General features: G+C 39.8%; 1 long non-coding RNA gene across 1 annotated transcript in view; it reads left to right on the forward strand.

Annotated features, from left to right (window-relative positions):
- Window positions 1-171: 171 nt before the first annotated feature.
- Window positions 172-15,559, forward strand: part of LOC120542041 — a 56,984-nt gene continuing 41,596 nt past the window's right edge. Inside the window, exon 1 of the long non-coding RNA XR_005636134.1 lies at window positions 172-301. This is a non-coding gene — a long non-coding RNA (uncharacterized LOC120542041). The remainder of the gene's footprint in view (window positions 302-15,559) is intronic.

The following is a 15,559-nucleotide window of genomic DNA, read 5'->3' on the forward strand; positions in this document are numbered from 1 at the left end:
CCGCGTTTGATCAATTATTCTTGGGAAATTCTGATATCCACGCCTTATGAAAGAATGCAGACTAGGAATGATAAAATGCTAGAAATTGCGCAATTGTGGGCTTGGTGTGATATCAGTAACTGTTACTATGCGTGAGTCAGTGTTTGTGTATTTATACAGGTGTATGTTTATTTGTGTGCCAGATGTACCTGTAATGGATACGTACTTGTGTGAAGGTACTGCATATGAATTTATATAAGATGCATGAACATTCCAGTTTTTTGTGCGTATTTTAATGCTACGTATTCAGTCACGTGGAAAGGTAAGTGTACATCCTTTTACGTTGACAGCTTTACATTATCAGGACAGAATTAATTATCATGTAGTCCTAATCAGGTCCTAAAAGTAGATAAATGCAACTTTATATTTAAAACAACATAACAGAATTTGCTGTCATTTTGATTCGTCCAGAAATAATTCCACATGCAGAAAGCCATGTGTGAAAGCATAAAGGAAGTTCCTTATAGCCATGTTCTTCTCGTGATTAACTGATGATCAAGAAATGTTCAAACAGATCACCAGTATACTGTTAAGTGTTCATGTGTAAGTGTGTGTATGATTTATGTGTGTTAGATGTATAAAACGGGGCAGTGGTTCAGGAAAGAATTCGACGAAGACAGTATTTTGGTTCAAACAGATATTTGTTTATTGCTACCCACTTTAACAGTGAATTGAAAACGTAACAATGAGCTATACCAGTCTGCAGGCAATCCTAGAGAAAACAACAAGGTGTATTTCATATAAGGTATGTGTCAGAGTACTTCACAAGAAGTTAAAGGAATATAGCAATAAAACTAAAAATTAGCAGTAAGATATGAATGAATAAATGAAATGCCAAAACCAGTAAATAAGAATAAATCAATACACACTTAGATAGATAGATAGATAGATAGATAGATAGATAGATAGATAGATAGTTTTCACAATAGTTTTCTAATTTTGGTTCTGTACATTACCATAATGAATTTTAAATGAAACAACTCAGATGCAGTTGAAGTGCAGACTTTCAGCTTTAATTCAATGGGTTGAACAAAAAGAATGTGAGGGAACTAAAGTATTTTTTATCACAATCCCTTTATTTCAGGGGCTCAAAAGTAATTGGCCAAATTAAATAACTGGAAATAAAATGTTCATTTCTAATAATTGGTTGAAAACCCTTTGCTGGCAATGATAGCCTGTAGTCTTGAACTCATGGACATCACAAGATGCTGGGTTTTCTCCTTTTTAATGCTCTGCCAGGCCTTTTACTGCAGCAGCTTTCAGTTGCTGTTTGTTTGTGGGCCTTTCTGTCTGAAGTTTAGTCTTCAACAAGTGAAATGCATGCTCAATTGGGTTAAGATCAGGTGACTGACTTGGCCATTCAAGAATTTTCCACTTCTTTGCTTTAATAAACTCCTGGGTTGCTTTGGCTGTATGTTTTGGGTCATTGTCCATCTGTATCATGAAATGGCGCCCAATCAATTTGACTGCATTTAGCTGGATATGAGCAGACAGTATGTCTCTGAACACCTCAGAATTCATTTGGCTGCTTCTGTCCTGTGTCACATCATCAATAAACACTAGTGTCCCAGTGCCACTGGCAGCCATGCACTCCCAAGCCATCACACTGCCTCCACCGTGTTTTACAGATGATGTGGTATGCTTTGGATAATGAGCTGTTTCACACCTTCTCCATACTTTTTTCTTGCCATCATTCTGGTAGAGGTTGATATTGGTTTCATCTGTCCAAAGAATGTTTTTCCAGAACTGTGCTTGCTTTTTTAGATGTTCTTTAGTAAAGACCAATCTAGCCTTTCTATTCTTGAGGCTTATGAGTGGCTTGCACCTTGCAGTGCACCCTCTGTATTTACTTTCATGCAGTCTTCTCTTTATGGTAGACTTGGATACAGATATGCCTACCCCCTGGAGAGTGTTGTTCACTTGGTTGGCTGTTGTGAAGGGGTTTCTCTTCATCATGGAAGTGATTCTGCGATCATCCACCACTGTTGTGTTCTGTGGACGTCCAGGGGCCTCATGTATAACACCATGCGTAGAACTCGCACTATAACATGGCGTAAGCACAAAAGCCGAAATGTGCTTATGCACAGAAAAATCCAGATGCAGGAATCTGTGCGTACTCCAACTTCCACGTTTTTCCGCTACATAAATACCGATCAGCGTGAAAAGTAACGCTCGTGCATGCGCTTTATGTAACGCCCCAACTCCTCCCAGAATTACGCCTCTTTGAATATGCAAATCAATATAAATCGCCCTTAAACTCAGCCTTCTGTGAAAAGACAATGGGAAAAGCACTGGGAAAATATAAGAATTTCAGTGAATACCAAGTGGAGGCAAAGGAAAAACATACTATTTTTTCAAATAAACCGTGGTATAATCAACAAAAGAAGTTGATCGAGTGACATAGCGTGTTGGCGAAACTTGAAAGCTCATGTTCACAAAATCACACAGTGTCGGAAATAAAAAAGAAGTCACATATCAAAGTCAAAGGCGAGTTGTAGCCCACCGTCTGAGTGTCATATGAAAGCTTATTAGGGTACAGAGAACAAAAGGCACACATTGGGGAAAAAGCACGAAATGTCAACTTCAATCTTCCACTTTAATCACGTAGTTTATTTTGTCACTAAAGTAGAACATGATAAACTTAATCTTAAAATCGTTTAATTAACCAGTTTCTCAAATCACATCGTAATTAAAGTAGCACGTTAAATGCTTTGTTTTGTATTTGATCTTCTATGTGCTCTATGTGTGTGAATCACTACTTGCTTTTTAAACCGGCTCTCTTCCTCCAACTGGACACAGAATCAATTACATTCGTGATATTACAGCTCTCTGAATAACTAAAATACAGAGATGTATACGTGATATAATTTTATGATGATAGGAGTTAAAGCACGTTATTAAACATGAGTTTCACTGCGCAGTGATTGTGTGCGACCTTCGATGAAATAATTTTTTGCAGCAGTACCCAGGGGCGGCTCTAGGCTTGTGGTGGCACTGGGCAGAGGAAGAATCGGTGGCTCCTTCATTCGCCAATGTCAGTAAGGTAGCTTATGCACGGTGGATGGCCACGTCTGTTGCGAACACTGCATAGCTGCCTCGTGCTCATGACACAAGCATTTAACTTCTGCCAAAATTTGTCGCTGCGTTTTTAGCTGTGTTGTTATTTTCTCTTTCTGTTTTATATTCAATATATATTGGCGTAGCCGCCACTGCAGTCCTTGCTTTTCTTTCCCCAAATACCCAATCACCACACAATCAGCTCTGTAATAGAAGTTAAGCCATCTGTAATCTTAGAGCGCCGATTCTTCAAAACGTTTAAGAAACATTGAAATATCTTCGTAGTACATGTTTAATTATTCTAACCTTCACGACACTCCCAGCGAAGAATATAGATTATTTAAATGAAGTTGAAGTTTTATCTGTATAATATAATACACATATTTTGCTGCATTTCATCTAAAAAATTATATCGTCATCATATGTAAATACGTGCTTTATAAAGTGGCTCAGGTTGTGCGATATTATAACTGTAGTGTAAGTTTACAGTGGGGTAATTGTACTTATAAGTACAAACAGTTCTACAAGGAGCACTTGATTGAGTGCATTTAAAGTTCTTGGGATGAAACTGTTTCTAAACCGCGAGATCCGTACAGGAAAGGCTTTGAAACATTTTGCCGTGCTGAGACAGCGTGTGCTTGATGCTGTATACCGTGTCACACACGCGCGAGTAGGAGACCGCAGGCAGGGAATGGCGGGGTACTAACTTTCTCCCTCTGCTTCCTCATAGGAAAAAGGACCCTCCGCCACATAAGCCAGGTTTTGACCGTAGTAAGGTACTTCCGCCCTTCCTCCGCCATCTTGTCCTGATATCATCAATCCCATCCTCCTTCACGGTCCTTCCCAGCATCCCTCCACTTCCGGCTCCTCCCTAATAAAATGGCCGGCGACCCCATGATACGTCGTTGCGCATATGAACAGTTTTGTTTATATTTTTGACCTTTCTTTTGAAATTATATTGTGGATTGTAGACAATATACAGGGCCGGAAAACCCCAAACCTTTTTGTTGTCTTCTCCTTGCTCTTTTACAACCGATAATTCTCTTTCCGATCAGCTGCGGCTGTGATTCACACTCAGATACAGTGATATAAATACTCCGAGTGGTGCAGTGAGAGTAATATGGAAAAAGATGATTCGATGTGGCAACTCCTAACGGGAGCAGCTGAAAGAAGAAGAAGAAGGTGCAGTGAGAGTAACAACGCTGGTATTATGGTATTTGGAATACTATGGCTATTCCCTGGGCCATTATATTGTTACAAGTTAATTACAATCAGATGCATTACACTAATAAACAATATGCGGTTAGTTTCAGTGTATTTATAAAGCTGCGTCAGTGAAATAAGGAGTAACCACACAGGAACAGTAGCACTGCTTTGACGCTGGGTGCCGCCAGTCTGCAAAACCGAGCAGAGAACTTGCGTACGACAAGGTATGAGGTACCGTGGAAAAGTGTGTGGCTTTACGCCAAGTGTAGGTTTTATACTATATATTTGAACGTGGAAAAGTTCTTACGCAACATTTCTGTGCGTACGCACCGTTTATACATGAGGCCCCAGGTCTTTTTGCGTTGCTGAGTTCACCAGTGCTTGCTTTCTTTCTCGGGATGTACCAAACTGTAGATTTTGCCACTCGTAATATTGTAGCAACTTCTGTTTTCTGTTTTTGCAGCTTAAGGATGGCTTCTTTCATCTGCATGGAGAGCTCCTTTGACCGCATGTTGTCTGTTCACAGCAAAATCTTCCACATGCAAGCACCACACCTCAAATCAACTCCAGGCCTTTATCTGCTTAATTGATAATGACATAACGACGGATTTGCCTACACCTGCCCATGAAATAGCCTTTGAGTCCATTGTCCAATTACTTTTGAGCCCCTGAAATGAAGGGATTTTGTTAACAAAATGCTTTAGTTGCCTCACATTTTTTTGTTCGTTGATCGTTTTGTTCACTCCACTGAATTAAAGCTGAAAGTCTGCACTTCAACTGAATCTGAGTTGTTTCATTTAAAATTCATCATGGTAATGTACAGAACCAAAATTAGAAAAAAGTTGTCTCTGTCCAAATATTTATGGACCTAACTGTAGATAGATAGATAGATAAATAGATAGATGGAGTGGAACCTCGGGTCACGACCATAATTCATTCCAAAACGCTGGTTGCAACCCGATTTGGTCCTGACCCGAACTAATTTCCCCCGTAGGATTGTATGTAAATACAATTAATCCATTCCAGACTGTACGAACTGTATGTAAATATATTTTTCTAAAGATTTTTAAATTGTTAATTATACCATAGAATGCACAGTGTAATAGTAAACTAAATGTAAAAACATTGAATAACACTGAGAAAACCTTGAACAGAGAAAACTAACATTGCAAGAGTTCACGCTACAGCCTTACAAACCGCTCACTGTAAACACTTTTTAATGAGTTTTAAGCACAGAAGAAAAAAATGAAAATTTGAAAAATCCTTAATTTATACAAAAACTAACCAGAAAAACAACCAAGAAAACTAACCTTGCATGCACGCACGTCTGACCAAGAACAATGTACAGGGAGAGACTGAACACGTGCAGAAATCATCAGAGTGTACGAACCGGAAGGGAAACTGGCTTGTTCGTCACCCGAGTGTGTGGTCGTGAACAGATGCAAAAGTTTGGTGAACTTTTTTGGTCGTAACCCGATTTGTATGTGTTCCGAGACGTTCATGACCCGAGGATCCACTGTAGATAGACAGATAGACCCTATTTTATTTGTCCCCAGGGTAGAAAGTTGGCTCTTTACAGATGCTCCTTAAATAAATAAATATATAAATCGAAAAATAAATAAATACATACACACTATGGAATGAGCACACATCACAATGTCTAAAAGGCAAGAAAGTTAAAAAGAAAGAAAACTTCTGACTTGACAGACATAGTCCCACTAAAGCATTATGCAGGCTTATTGCTGTTTCCTGACACTTCTGGTGAATAATTCGTTGGCTGAAAGTCCTTAGTGTTCGTGTGTCAGAGAAAGGATATACAGCATTGTTCAGAATGGCACTCAGTTTGGTTTTAATTTTCTCCTTTGCTGCTACCTCCTGGGGCTCCAGAGTGCACCCCATAACTAAGCCTGCCTTTTTAATTAGCTTGTTGATTCGGGGGGCCTCTCTTGAAGTGCTGTTACCAGCTGTCAACACATCACAGTGTAGAAAATCGCACTGGTCATCACAGAGTTATACAACATGTAAAGGATGTCACAAACCACATTAAAGGAACACGGTCTCCTAAGGACAAAGAGCCTGCTACAAGTACTTGTGGGTCTACACCAATGAGAGGTTGAACTTGTCTTGCAACACAGAGAGACTGGTGAGACCTTAATTATTAATTAGTTTTTAAGGCACTTATGATTATAACAAGTCTAATGCTATGGTCAGATGACCAAGGAGGACAGAAAAAAATGAGAAACTCCAGCCAGTGGGACGCGGGTGAAAAAAAATCTGCAGGAGCTCCGAGTCCAAAAGACCACCAGTCCCCCATTCATTCAGACATATATGCCATACAGAAACGTCAGTGGCCTCTTTCACTTGCTTGATCTGTGAGTCATCCTTTCCTTGTAAGCCACAGACAGCATACAGTGATTAATACATGTACAGTATTCCAGCCCATTAAGGGGTATGTACTGTATATGCAAGAAGACAGAGGTTCAAGTCCTGTCCCAGGTGTTCTTGGCATGGAGCTTGCATGTTCTCCTCATGTTAATGACTGTTTACTCAGGTGCTCTGGTCTTCTTCCAGTCCAAAAGGGGACAGTACTGGACAAAAGACCCTGAATTGGTTAGGTAAATGAAAGTTATGGGGAATCCAAATCAAAAACCCTCCAGTTCGATAAAGCATGCTGTATTATTTCTGTACAACTTACTGTACATGGGTTCCTCAACCTATCTGGAGTCCACTATTATATTTTCTGTACAGAAATGCAGAAACCACCAAAGGGAACTCCTTATAGATGAATCCCAACACCTCTTATCTAACATTTCATACAACTGAAGTGTCTCCTGTCATATACCAAGAATTAGTACTGCACTGTTCCCCAATAGCCCCTCCTGCTCTCCAGAGCTTTGAGTCAGGAAGCGAGCATTTCACAAGAGCTGCCTGCATTTCACAAATGCTGAACCCATAGGAGGAAGTACCAGGCTCTTTGTGGAGAGAGGTGTGGTGGAAAGTGGCACAGGAGTGTTTGTTTAGTATTATGTGCATTAGACTAATGCTCCTAGATAAAAGATTGAGTAGGCTCTCGGGACATACTGTAGTTTGTTTAATTGGTTTATATTGTTTTACCCTTTTAGATGTACTTTGTTTTCTTTCTCTTTTGTTTAACCGTTGCTTAATAAATCCTTCTTAACGTTGTACTTTTGGGCTCTTTAACTGTTTTTTGGTTTTAGGGACAGTTTGTGACCATTTATTATTGACCATATACTCACATAACACTCACAGCACCCACCCTAAAGTATATCAAAAGTATATCAACCCAGATATGTACAGTTCATTACTGTTACACTGCCCCTCCTTCAAGCTCTTTAAGCTACATCTTTAGGGCTTTGTAGCCCACATTCTCTTATGTGGAACCTCCATGTACATACTGTATAGTATGCAGCTCAGTTCCTCAATAGGCTCAACTCTTCTCCCACCAGTTTCCCACCTTTTCCACTAGAAACGTCTGCATATTGCTGTCTACCTTTAAGAGAGGTGACTCCTTACTTATCACCAGCTTTGTCATCCTTCTCTGATGTGGTCAAAACATCACCCTTTGGTTGCTGAAGCATGCCACTCTCTTCAGGTGGAGGTATTGCTACATCTTTGTTAGGCCGGGCACATTGCAGTCTTGACTTTGCAGGATAGAAGCCTTAACCATCGTGAAAATGTGGCCAGCTATCAACATCCATGGGACATGGAAACAGCCTGATCTTCTAATAATTATGACTTGCTGTCCTGTTGAGAGTAAAGCCACACATTATGTTCTTTGTCAGTCTAAAAAGCACTTTCAGTCTGCCTTTTTCATTAATGCACTCTGTCTTTATGAGAATCATGGCCTCACCTGTTGTCCATTGCAGCATGTTTTTCTCCTCCTCACAGTTTCTCCCTTGTGTGGCTCCATTATTTTAGCAGTACTTCCTCCTGCAGATCCTTTCAAGCTCTGTCAGGTTGGATGGAGACTGTCGGTGGCCAGCTATTTTCAGGTCTCTTGAGAGATGTTTGATTGGGATCAAGTCCGGGCAACTCAAGAACATTCACAGAGTTGACCCTAAGCCCCTCCTTGGTTGCTTTTGCTTTGTACTTAGGATCATTGTCCTGTTGGAAGCTGAACCTTCTGTCTTGTCTAAGGTCCAGAGCACTCTGGAGCAGGTTTTCATTAAGGGTATCTTTGTACTTTGCTGTGTTCAGTTTTCCCTTAAAGACTTCTGGTCTCCCAGTCCCATGTTGCTTAAAAAACAAATCCACAACATGATGCTGCCACTACCATGCTTTACTGTTGGTAATGGTATTGCACAGATGATGAGTATCGCCTGGTTTCCTCCAGACGTAACAATAATCCAACTTATTCTGACCAAAGAGTCTTGTTTCTCGCAATCTGAGAATCCTTTAATTGCCTTTTTTGCAAACACCAAGTGGGCTTCTAAGTGTATTTTACTAAGAGGAGGTTTCTGTCCAGTCACTCTGCCATAAAGCCCAGATCTGTGGAGTGTTGCAGTGATGGTTGTCCTTCTGGAAGTTTCTCCCATCTCTACATCAGTTCTCTGGAGTTCAGCCAGAGTATCATGGAGTAGAAGTCCCAAAGCATATGGTCCCAAAAAACACCTCCAAAATTTCTACCCCAGCTATTAACAGGGCAAACACAGACTCTTTAAAAAAAAGATTTATTCACAAAACAGCTTGTAACAAGAATTAAGCTTCATAGGAACACACAATGCAAGAAAGGAGTTGCCTGTAATATCAAAGGCAATGCAAAGCAAACAAGTTCCAATACAGATATTCAAACAATTGTCTAAATACAAAATAGAGGGTCAAAGTCTAGAAATCCAGTACATCAAATAAACACAAGTAAACTCACCACTGCCAGGCACATTCAAAACCACCAGGGTCTGTGGGAGACCATCCAGAGATGTACGACAGAGGGAAGCGGTGATCAGCAGGTGCCCCAACATCATGGGGGATCATTCACAAAACACATGGAACATAACACTGGCAGCTTACATACATAAAAATCGGGAGTGGTCTCATATACTCAGATATGGGGATGGATATATGAGGAGTAAACCGCAATGTAGATCAAAGAACCATCAACAACAAATCAAACTAATAATATCCATCCACCCATTATCCCACCTGCTATATCCTAACTACACAGTCACGGGAGCCAGTCCCAGTCAACACAGGGCGCAAGTTAGGAAACAAACCCCAGACAGGGTGCCAGCCCACCACAGGACGCACAAACACACACAGAGGATAATTTAGGATGGCCAATGCACCTAAACTGCATGTCTTTGGACTGTACCCAGAGGAAACCCATGCAGACATGGGGAGAACATGCAAACTCCACGCAGGGAAGACCCAGGAAGTGAACCAGGGTCTCCTAACTGCAAGGCAGCAGTGCTACCCACTGCGCCACTCTAACTAATAACATATTGAACAATTATTATAAAAGTAAAGATGAATAAATCAGACTAAATTAAATGAATAAAAGGTAAAGTACCACTTCTGGTTAACAGAAATAACCCAAAAGGTGATAGAAATCTACGTTTTGTACCTAATGCTTGTATGCAAAATTTGGTTGACCTAACTGAAAGCGTACTCAAGTTATCATGTTTACACGTACACACACACACACAGACATGATTCCAAAAATGGTATTTTCAGACTCAGGGAGGTCTAAAACATTGAGATTCATCAAATTCTCAATATTAAATTTTTGGAGGATTCCAATACTTTCCCTGTACTCCGTATATGAGAAAGTAAAAACCTAAAACACAGAATGCTGCACATAATTAACAAAAGCAACATTAACATAACAGAAATCAAAGAATCACAAATTAGCAAAATTGAGGCTTAAAACTCACACGTCATGTCTCTTACGGTGGCCTTTCCTTCACGATTGCTCAGTTCAGCTGCATGGCCAGCCCGTACAAGAGTCACAGTTGATCTAAATGTCTACCATTGAAGAATTATGAAGGCAGCTCATCTCTTGGGAGCCTTCAATGCTGCAGGATATTTTTTGTTGCCTTCCCCAGATCTGGGTCTCGATACAATTCATGTCTCTAAGCTCTGCTGGCAGTTCCTTTAATGTCATGACTTGTTTTTTTTTTGCTCTGATGCACGTTGTCAGTTGTGGAACCTGACAAAGACAGGTGTGTGCCTTTCCTAATTATATCCAGTCAATTAAACCGACCACAGGTGGACTATGAACGAGGTGTACAAATATCTGAATGAATGATATTTTATATACTATATATATATATATAAGATATATGCAACTGAGACAAATTTTAAGCACCTGAATATCTGTGTCAGTGTGATATTTCAGGTTTTTTTATTATTTTCAAAAATTTCTTAAAGCTCTGTCATTCTTGGGTATTAAATATTGCATGATGGCGGAAAAAATAATTTAAATGATTTTAGCACATGGCTGCAACATAGCAAAATTAGAAAAAAGTGAAATACGTTTGGAATCCATTATCTATACTAATAAAAGGCAAAGCCCTCACTCACTCACTCACTCACTCACTGACTCATCACTAATTCTCCAAGTTTCCGTGTAGGTAGAAGGCTGAAATTTGGCAGGCTCATTCCTTACAGCTTACTTACAAAAGTTGGGCAGGTTTCATTTCGAAATTCTACACATAATGGTCATAACTGGAACCTATTTTTTCGTCCATATACTATAATAGACTTCTGCTCAATGCCCGTGGGAGGCGGAGTTACGCCTCCCACGTAATTTAGTGCCTGCCCATATAAGGCCGTCCGTCAGCGGCAATCCAATCGAAACACTCTCGCTAAATATTCACGTGTGAAGGACTGTGCTTATGCAGATGAAGACTGAGATGGTCAGGGTGGTGTTTGGCACAAATTCGGCGAAACTGCGAGAGAAACTTTTAAGTGCCGGGTCTTAGCTAACATCGCCGTGGACATCGCACGAGATGGCACCAGCACACCTGGAAACCTTCGATGCATGTACACCGAGCGGCTCACGTGAAATGACGCAGTGCACAGACAAAAAAGCAACAGTTCCAAAGAGTGCTGAACAAAAACCGAATTACACAATTGAGTAGCAGCAAAAAAATATGAAGCGTGAGATACATACAAGCATATTCATAAGTGCAACTACTGCGGAAACAAAGCACACGGTGGAAAAAGTCAATGTCCTGCTAAAGAAAGACAGTGTAAAAAACCCGTGCATGCAGTGTGTCAAGTCTCAGATAAAGAGGAAGACGAGCTGTTTATTGATGCAGTAAGAAACGAATCGATGAATGAAACCTGTTATCTTTACAACGATTGACAAACATGGAATGTAACTTGAACACATCCTACAAATACGAACCTGATTGAAAGAAATAATGATAATCAAATCCTTGATGACAGCAACACTCCTAACACTCACAAAACAATTACTGTATATTGACACTCATGTTACGTTATTTTTAAAATGTTCCCTTTTCTTTTTCATAACTTCTTTAACACACTACTTCTCCACTGCGAAGCGCGGGTATATATATATATATATATGTATATATATACCCCGATCTACATACACTCAAATAGATAAACCACATGCCGTGGCGCAATGGTAGAGACTTCACCTCTAGCGCCAATGTTCGATTCCCGGGAGGGGGTGCACTGAGTATGTACGCGCGCTTCCCGGTTCATTTTACCCTCGCATCCCCTTGGTTTGAGACGTATGAAAAAATATGCGGTTAACGCAGAAAGACAGATCACCAATTGAAGCTTTATGAATAATGGATACTTTATTCGCTATTAATGATTCTTTTGGTAAAGCCATATTCAGTGTATTCATTAGATGAACGGTAAAAAAGTAAGAGCGAGGGGAGGGTGACTTATTGAGGCACGCAGGCAAAACCACAATAGCACGCGGCTCGATGTACTGTAGTGCGCGTCAACTCGATCTGAATTGCGCAATCACATTCAAAAAAATATATCTTTTCAAGTTCTATTTAGTCCATATGTGTCAAACTCAAGGCCCATCCGGGCCACATCCGCCCGCGAGATCATTTTATATACTGTATTATTGTTATTAATGGCCCGGGGATATGAAGCGCTGGTAACACAATAAACTACAGATCCCATAATGCAGCGCTTCAGCTGCCTTGCCGAACACTTACCGCGTTAATCAAGTCTAGCTTATGATGCTGCAAGTTATTGCGAAGCTAGCCCACACGATGCCGAAGAGAAAAGTTGATTCTGAAAATAGAGCCTTTAAAAACCAATGAGAGGCTGAGTATATGTTTACTGACATTGCCGGTAAACCCGTGTGTCTCATTTGTGGAGCTAATGTGGCTGTAATTACAGAATTTAATCTAAGACGGCACTATGAGACAAAACATCAGGATAACCTGAAAGACCTGAATGCAATGCAGAAGATACAGAAAGCAGAAGAGTTAAAGAAGAATCTGACACTTCAGCAGACTTTTACCGTGCAAAATCACAAAGTGATTTCAAGTGAAGCTACTTTTATGGGAGACACAAATGCACCAGTGCAACTTGCCCCACTTTCCCTGTTGCCAAGTAATGTTGAACCAAGTCGGCACAACGGTGTTCCCAAATATGCACTTTGCTGATAAACTGAGCGACTGCGCACTGAGTTGCACGGCGCTTTGGTGACTTTGAAGAACAAAAAGAATTTTGAGTTGTTTCGCAACCCATTTGCCGTCGATGTGGAAACTGCACCTGTGCAGATTCAGATGGAGGTGATTGAGCTGCAGTGTAATGGCACACTGAAGGCAAAGTACGATACTGCAGGGCCCGCACAGTTTATTCACTCCATTCCCGCAGAAATGCTCCAGCTCCGTCTACATGCGGCTCGAACCTTGTGCATGTTTGGTAGCACATATCTGTGTGAGAAGCTCTTCTCAGTGATGAAGACTAACAAAACAGCACACAGGAGTCGCCTCACTGATGAGCACCTGCAGTCCATCCTGAGAATCTCCACAACACAGAACCTCACACCAAACAGAAACGAACTTGTTGCCAAAAAAAGATGCCAGGCGTCCAAATCTGATAAAATGACATAAGAGCAAAGACAACTGAATGATTTGATTTGTTATTGCTGAAAAGAACACATTTTATTTATATTTCCAGGTTTTGTTATGCACCATGTTCATATTTGAATTTGTATAATTTTGACAGGATATATTTTTATGGAGAGCAAAATCTTTTGGGATATTTAAAATTTAAGTTTATTTTTATATAAAATTACATAAGAGTAAAGAAATTTGAATGTTTGTTCTTTTAACGCTTACTTTATTTCTAACTTGTATAATTTAGACAGGATATATTTTTATGGAGAGCAAAATATTATAAGTTATTTAAGGTTTGAGTTGATTTATTCCGGAATAATATTCCTGTCTGTTTTATTCATATTTATGTTCAAAAAAGTTAAGTTTTAAAAGTTTTAAAGTTTTAAAAGTTTAGTTTTAGTGTGTTCAATAAATGTTTATCCTGTTCGGCCCGCGACCTAAAGTGTGTTTTGGATTTTGGCCCCCTGTGCAATTGAGTTTGACACCCCTGATTTAGTCGACACAAATATCTTTGGTTGGTAATATCTCTGGTAAGGCGAATTTACTCTTTACATTTGTATGGTGAAGAAAAATGTATGCAATGATGCCTACATTTAACTTACATTCCTACCAAAGATATTTCTGTCGACTAAATAAAAATTCCTTCTATTTAAAATTTAAATAGAACTTGAACAGATATGATAGTTCATAATATCCACGCAGACTTGCATGTAAGAGTGGGAGTCATCCGTTTTAACAAACAGCGTATTGCACTGATACGAAATAGCCTGCCCATTTAATTATTTAGGAATGGATAAATAAATTAAGATTTTGTACAAATAATGTTTTTCATTTTTCTTCCTTGATGGATTCTGCCACCCCCAGCAACAGTTGCTGGCACCCCAAAGAGTGTGTGTATATATATATATATGTGTGTGTGTATATGTATACAGTATATGTTTATTTGTGTGTATGTATATGTATGTATATATATGTGTGTGTATATATATATGTGTATATGTATATACTGTATGTATGGATATGTATATATATATGTTGAATGTTGATATGTGTTTGTGTATACACTCATCACTCACAACAGTGACAAAACAATTACATTGACAATCATGTTACGCTATTTTCAAAATGTTTCCTTTTCTTTTTCATTACTTCTTTAACACACTACTTCTCCGCTGCGAAGCGCGGGTATTTTTCTAGTCTTATATATAAACGTCTATGAGTCAAAGTGTGTCTGTCTGTCTGTCTGTCTGTCCAGCCCAGAAGTGAGAGGTAGCGTCAAGGTAAGGGCTTCACCTCCGAGGATACAGAAACTTGTTTAGCCACTAAAACACAAGTGAGGCCAGCATGTCAGCAAAACGAGACCTCTGAAGAAACAGACACTCGCCTAGTCACTAATACAGAAGCGAGGCGAGCACATTGGCAAAATGAAACCTCCTAGGAGAGAGATGCTCAGAGTGGTTCCTTTCAATTACTTGACATCTCGACATTTCAATTTTTTTTCTGACGATTTCAATAGTTTCTAGGACCCCGGGCTTTTCACAGCATGGGCTTACACAGCTAGTACGTATATAAGAATTTTTTTATGGGATGTTTAACCTGTTAAATGCAAATCCAAGGGCTTTGTCACATTTTTGTAACAGACTAAAGGACACTCCAGAAGGTCTACTTGATACTACAGAGTTTGTGGGAGTGAAAGTCACTTGCTCCAAAAACAACCTTTTTCTTTCTATATTCAGTTCTGAAGCCTAAAGGTTCCTCCTGCTGTGAGGAGAGTTGCCTGACTTGCTGCTTTAGTAATTTTCTGGAGGCTGATAGTTGGCTCTTTGGGTTCTCAGTTTACACTGTTGCAGTGCCATGTGTGTGGTTGTCTCTCCATATTGTATGTCTGAATGTGTGACTTGTTCACCTGTCTTGGAAGTCAAGGTAGGACGGAACCATTAAGGGATCTGTAGACTGGCCAGTGAGAGACATTCAAACACAGCAGAAAGTGACTTAGTCATAACAGTCTGAAATATGGTTAGAGCCAAGGAAATCACAGGATCACAGTGAACAACAATGTAATAGCAGAAGTCACCTCCCAGTAGGAAAAAACATTTTTAATTCTACTGGATCTTCAGCCTGTCTGCTCGTACTCCTCCAGGATGTCTATTTGGGATGCTTCTCCAATGAACATC

The sequence above is a fragment of the Polypterus senegalus genome, chromosome 13, assembly GCF_016835505.1.
Source record: "Polypterus senegalus isolate Bchr_013 chromosome 13, ASM1683550v1, whole genome shotgun sequence".
In the NCBI taxonomy this organism is placed as follows: Eukaryota; Metazoa; Chordata; class Cladistia; order Polypteriformes; family Polypteridae; genus Polypterus; species Polypterus senegalus.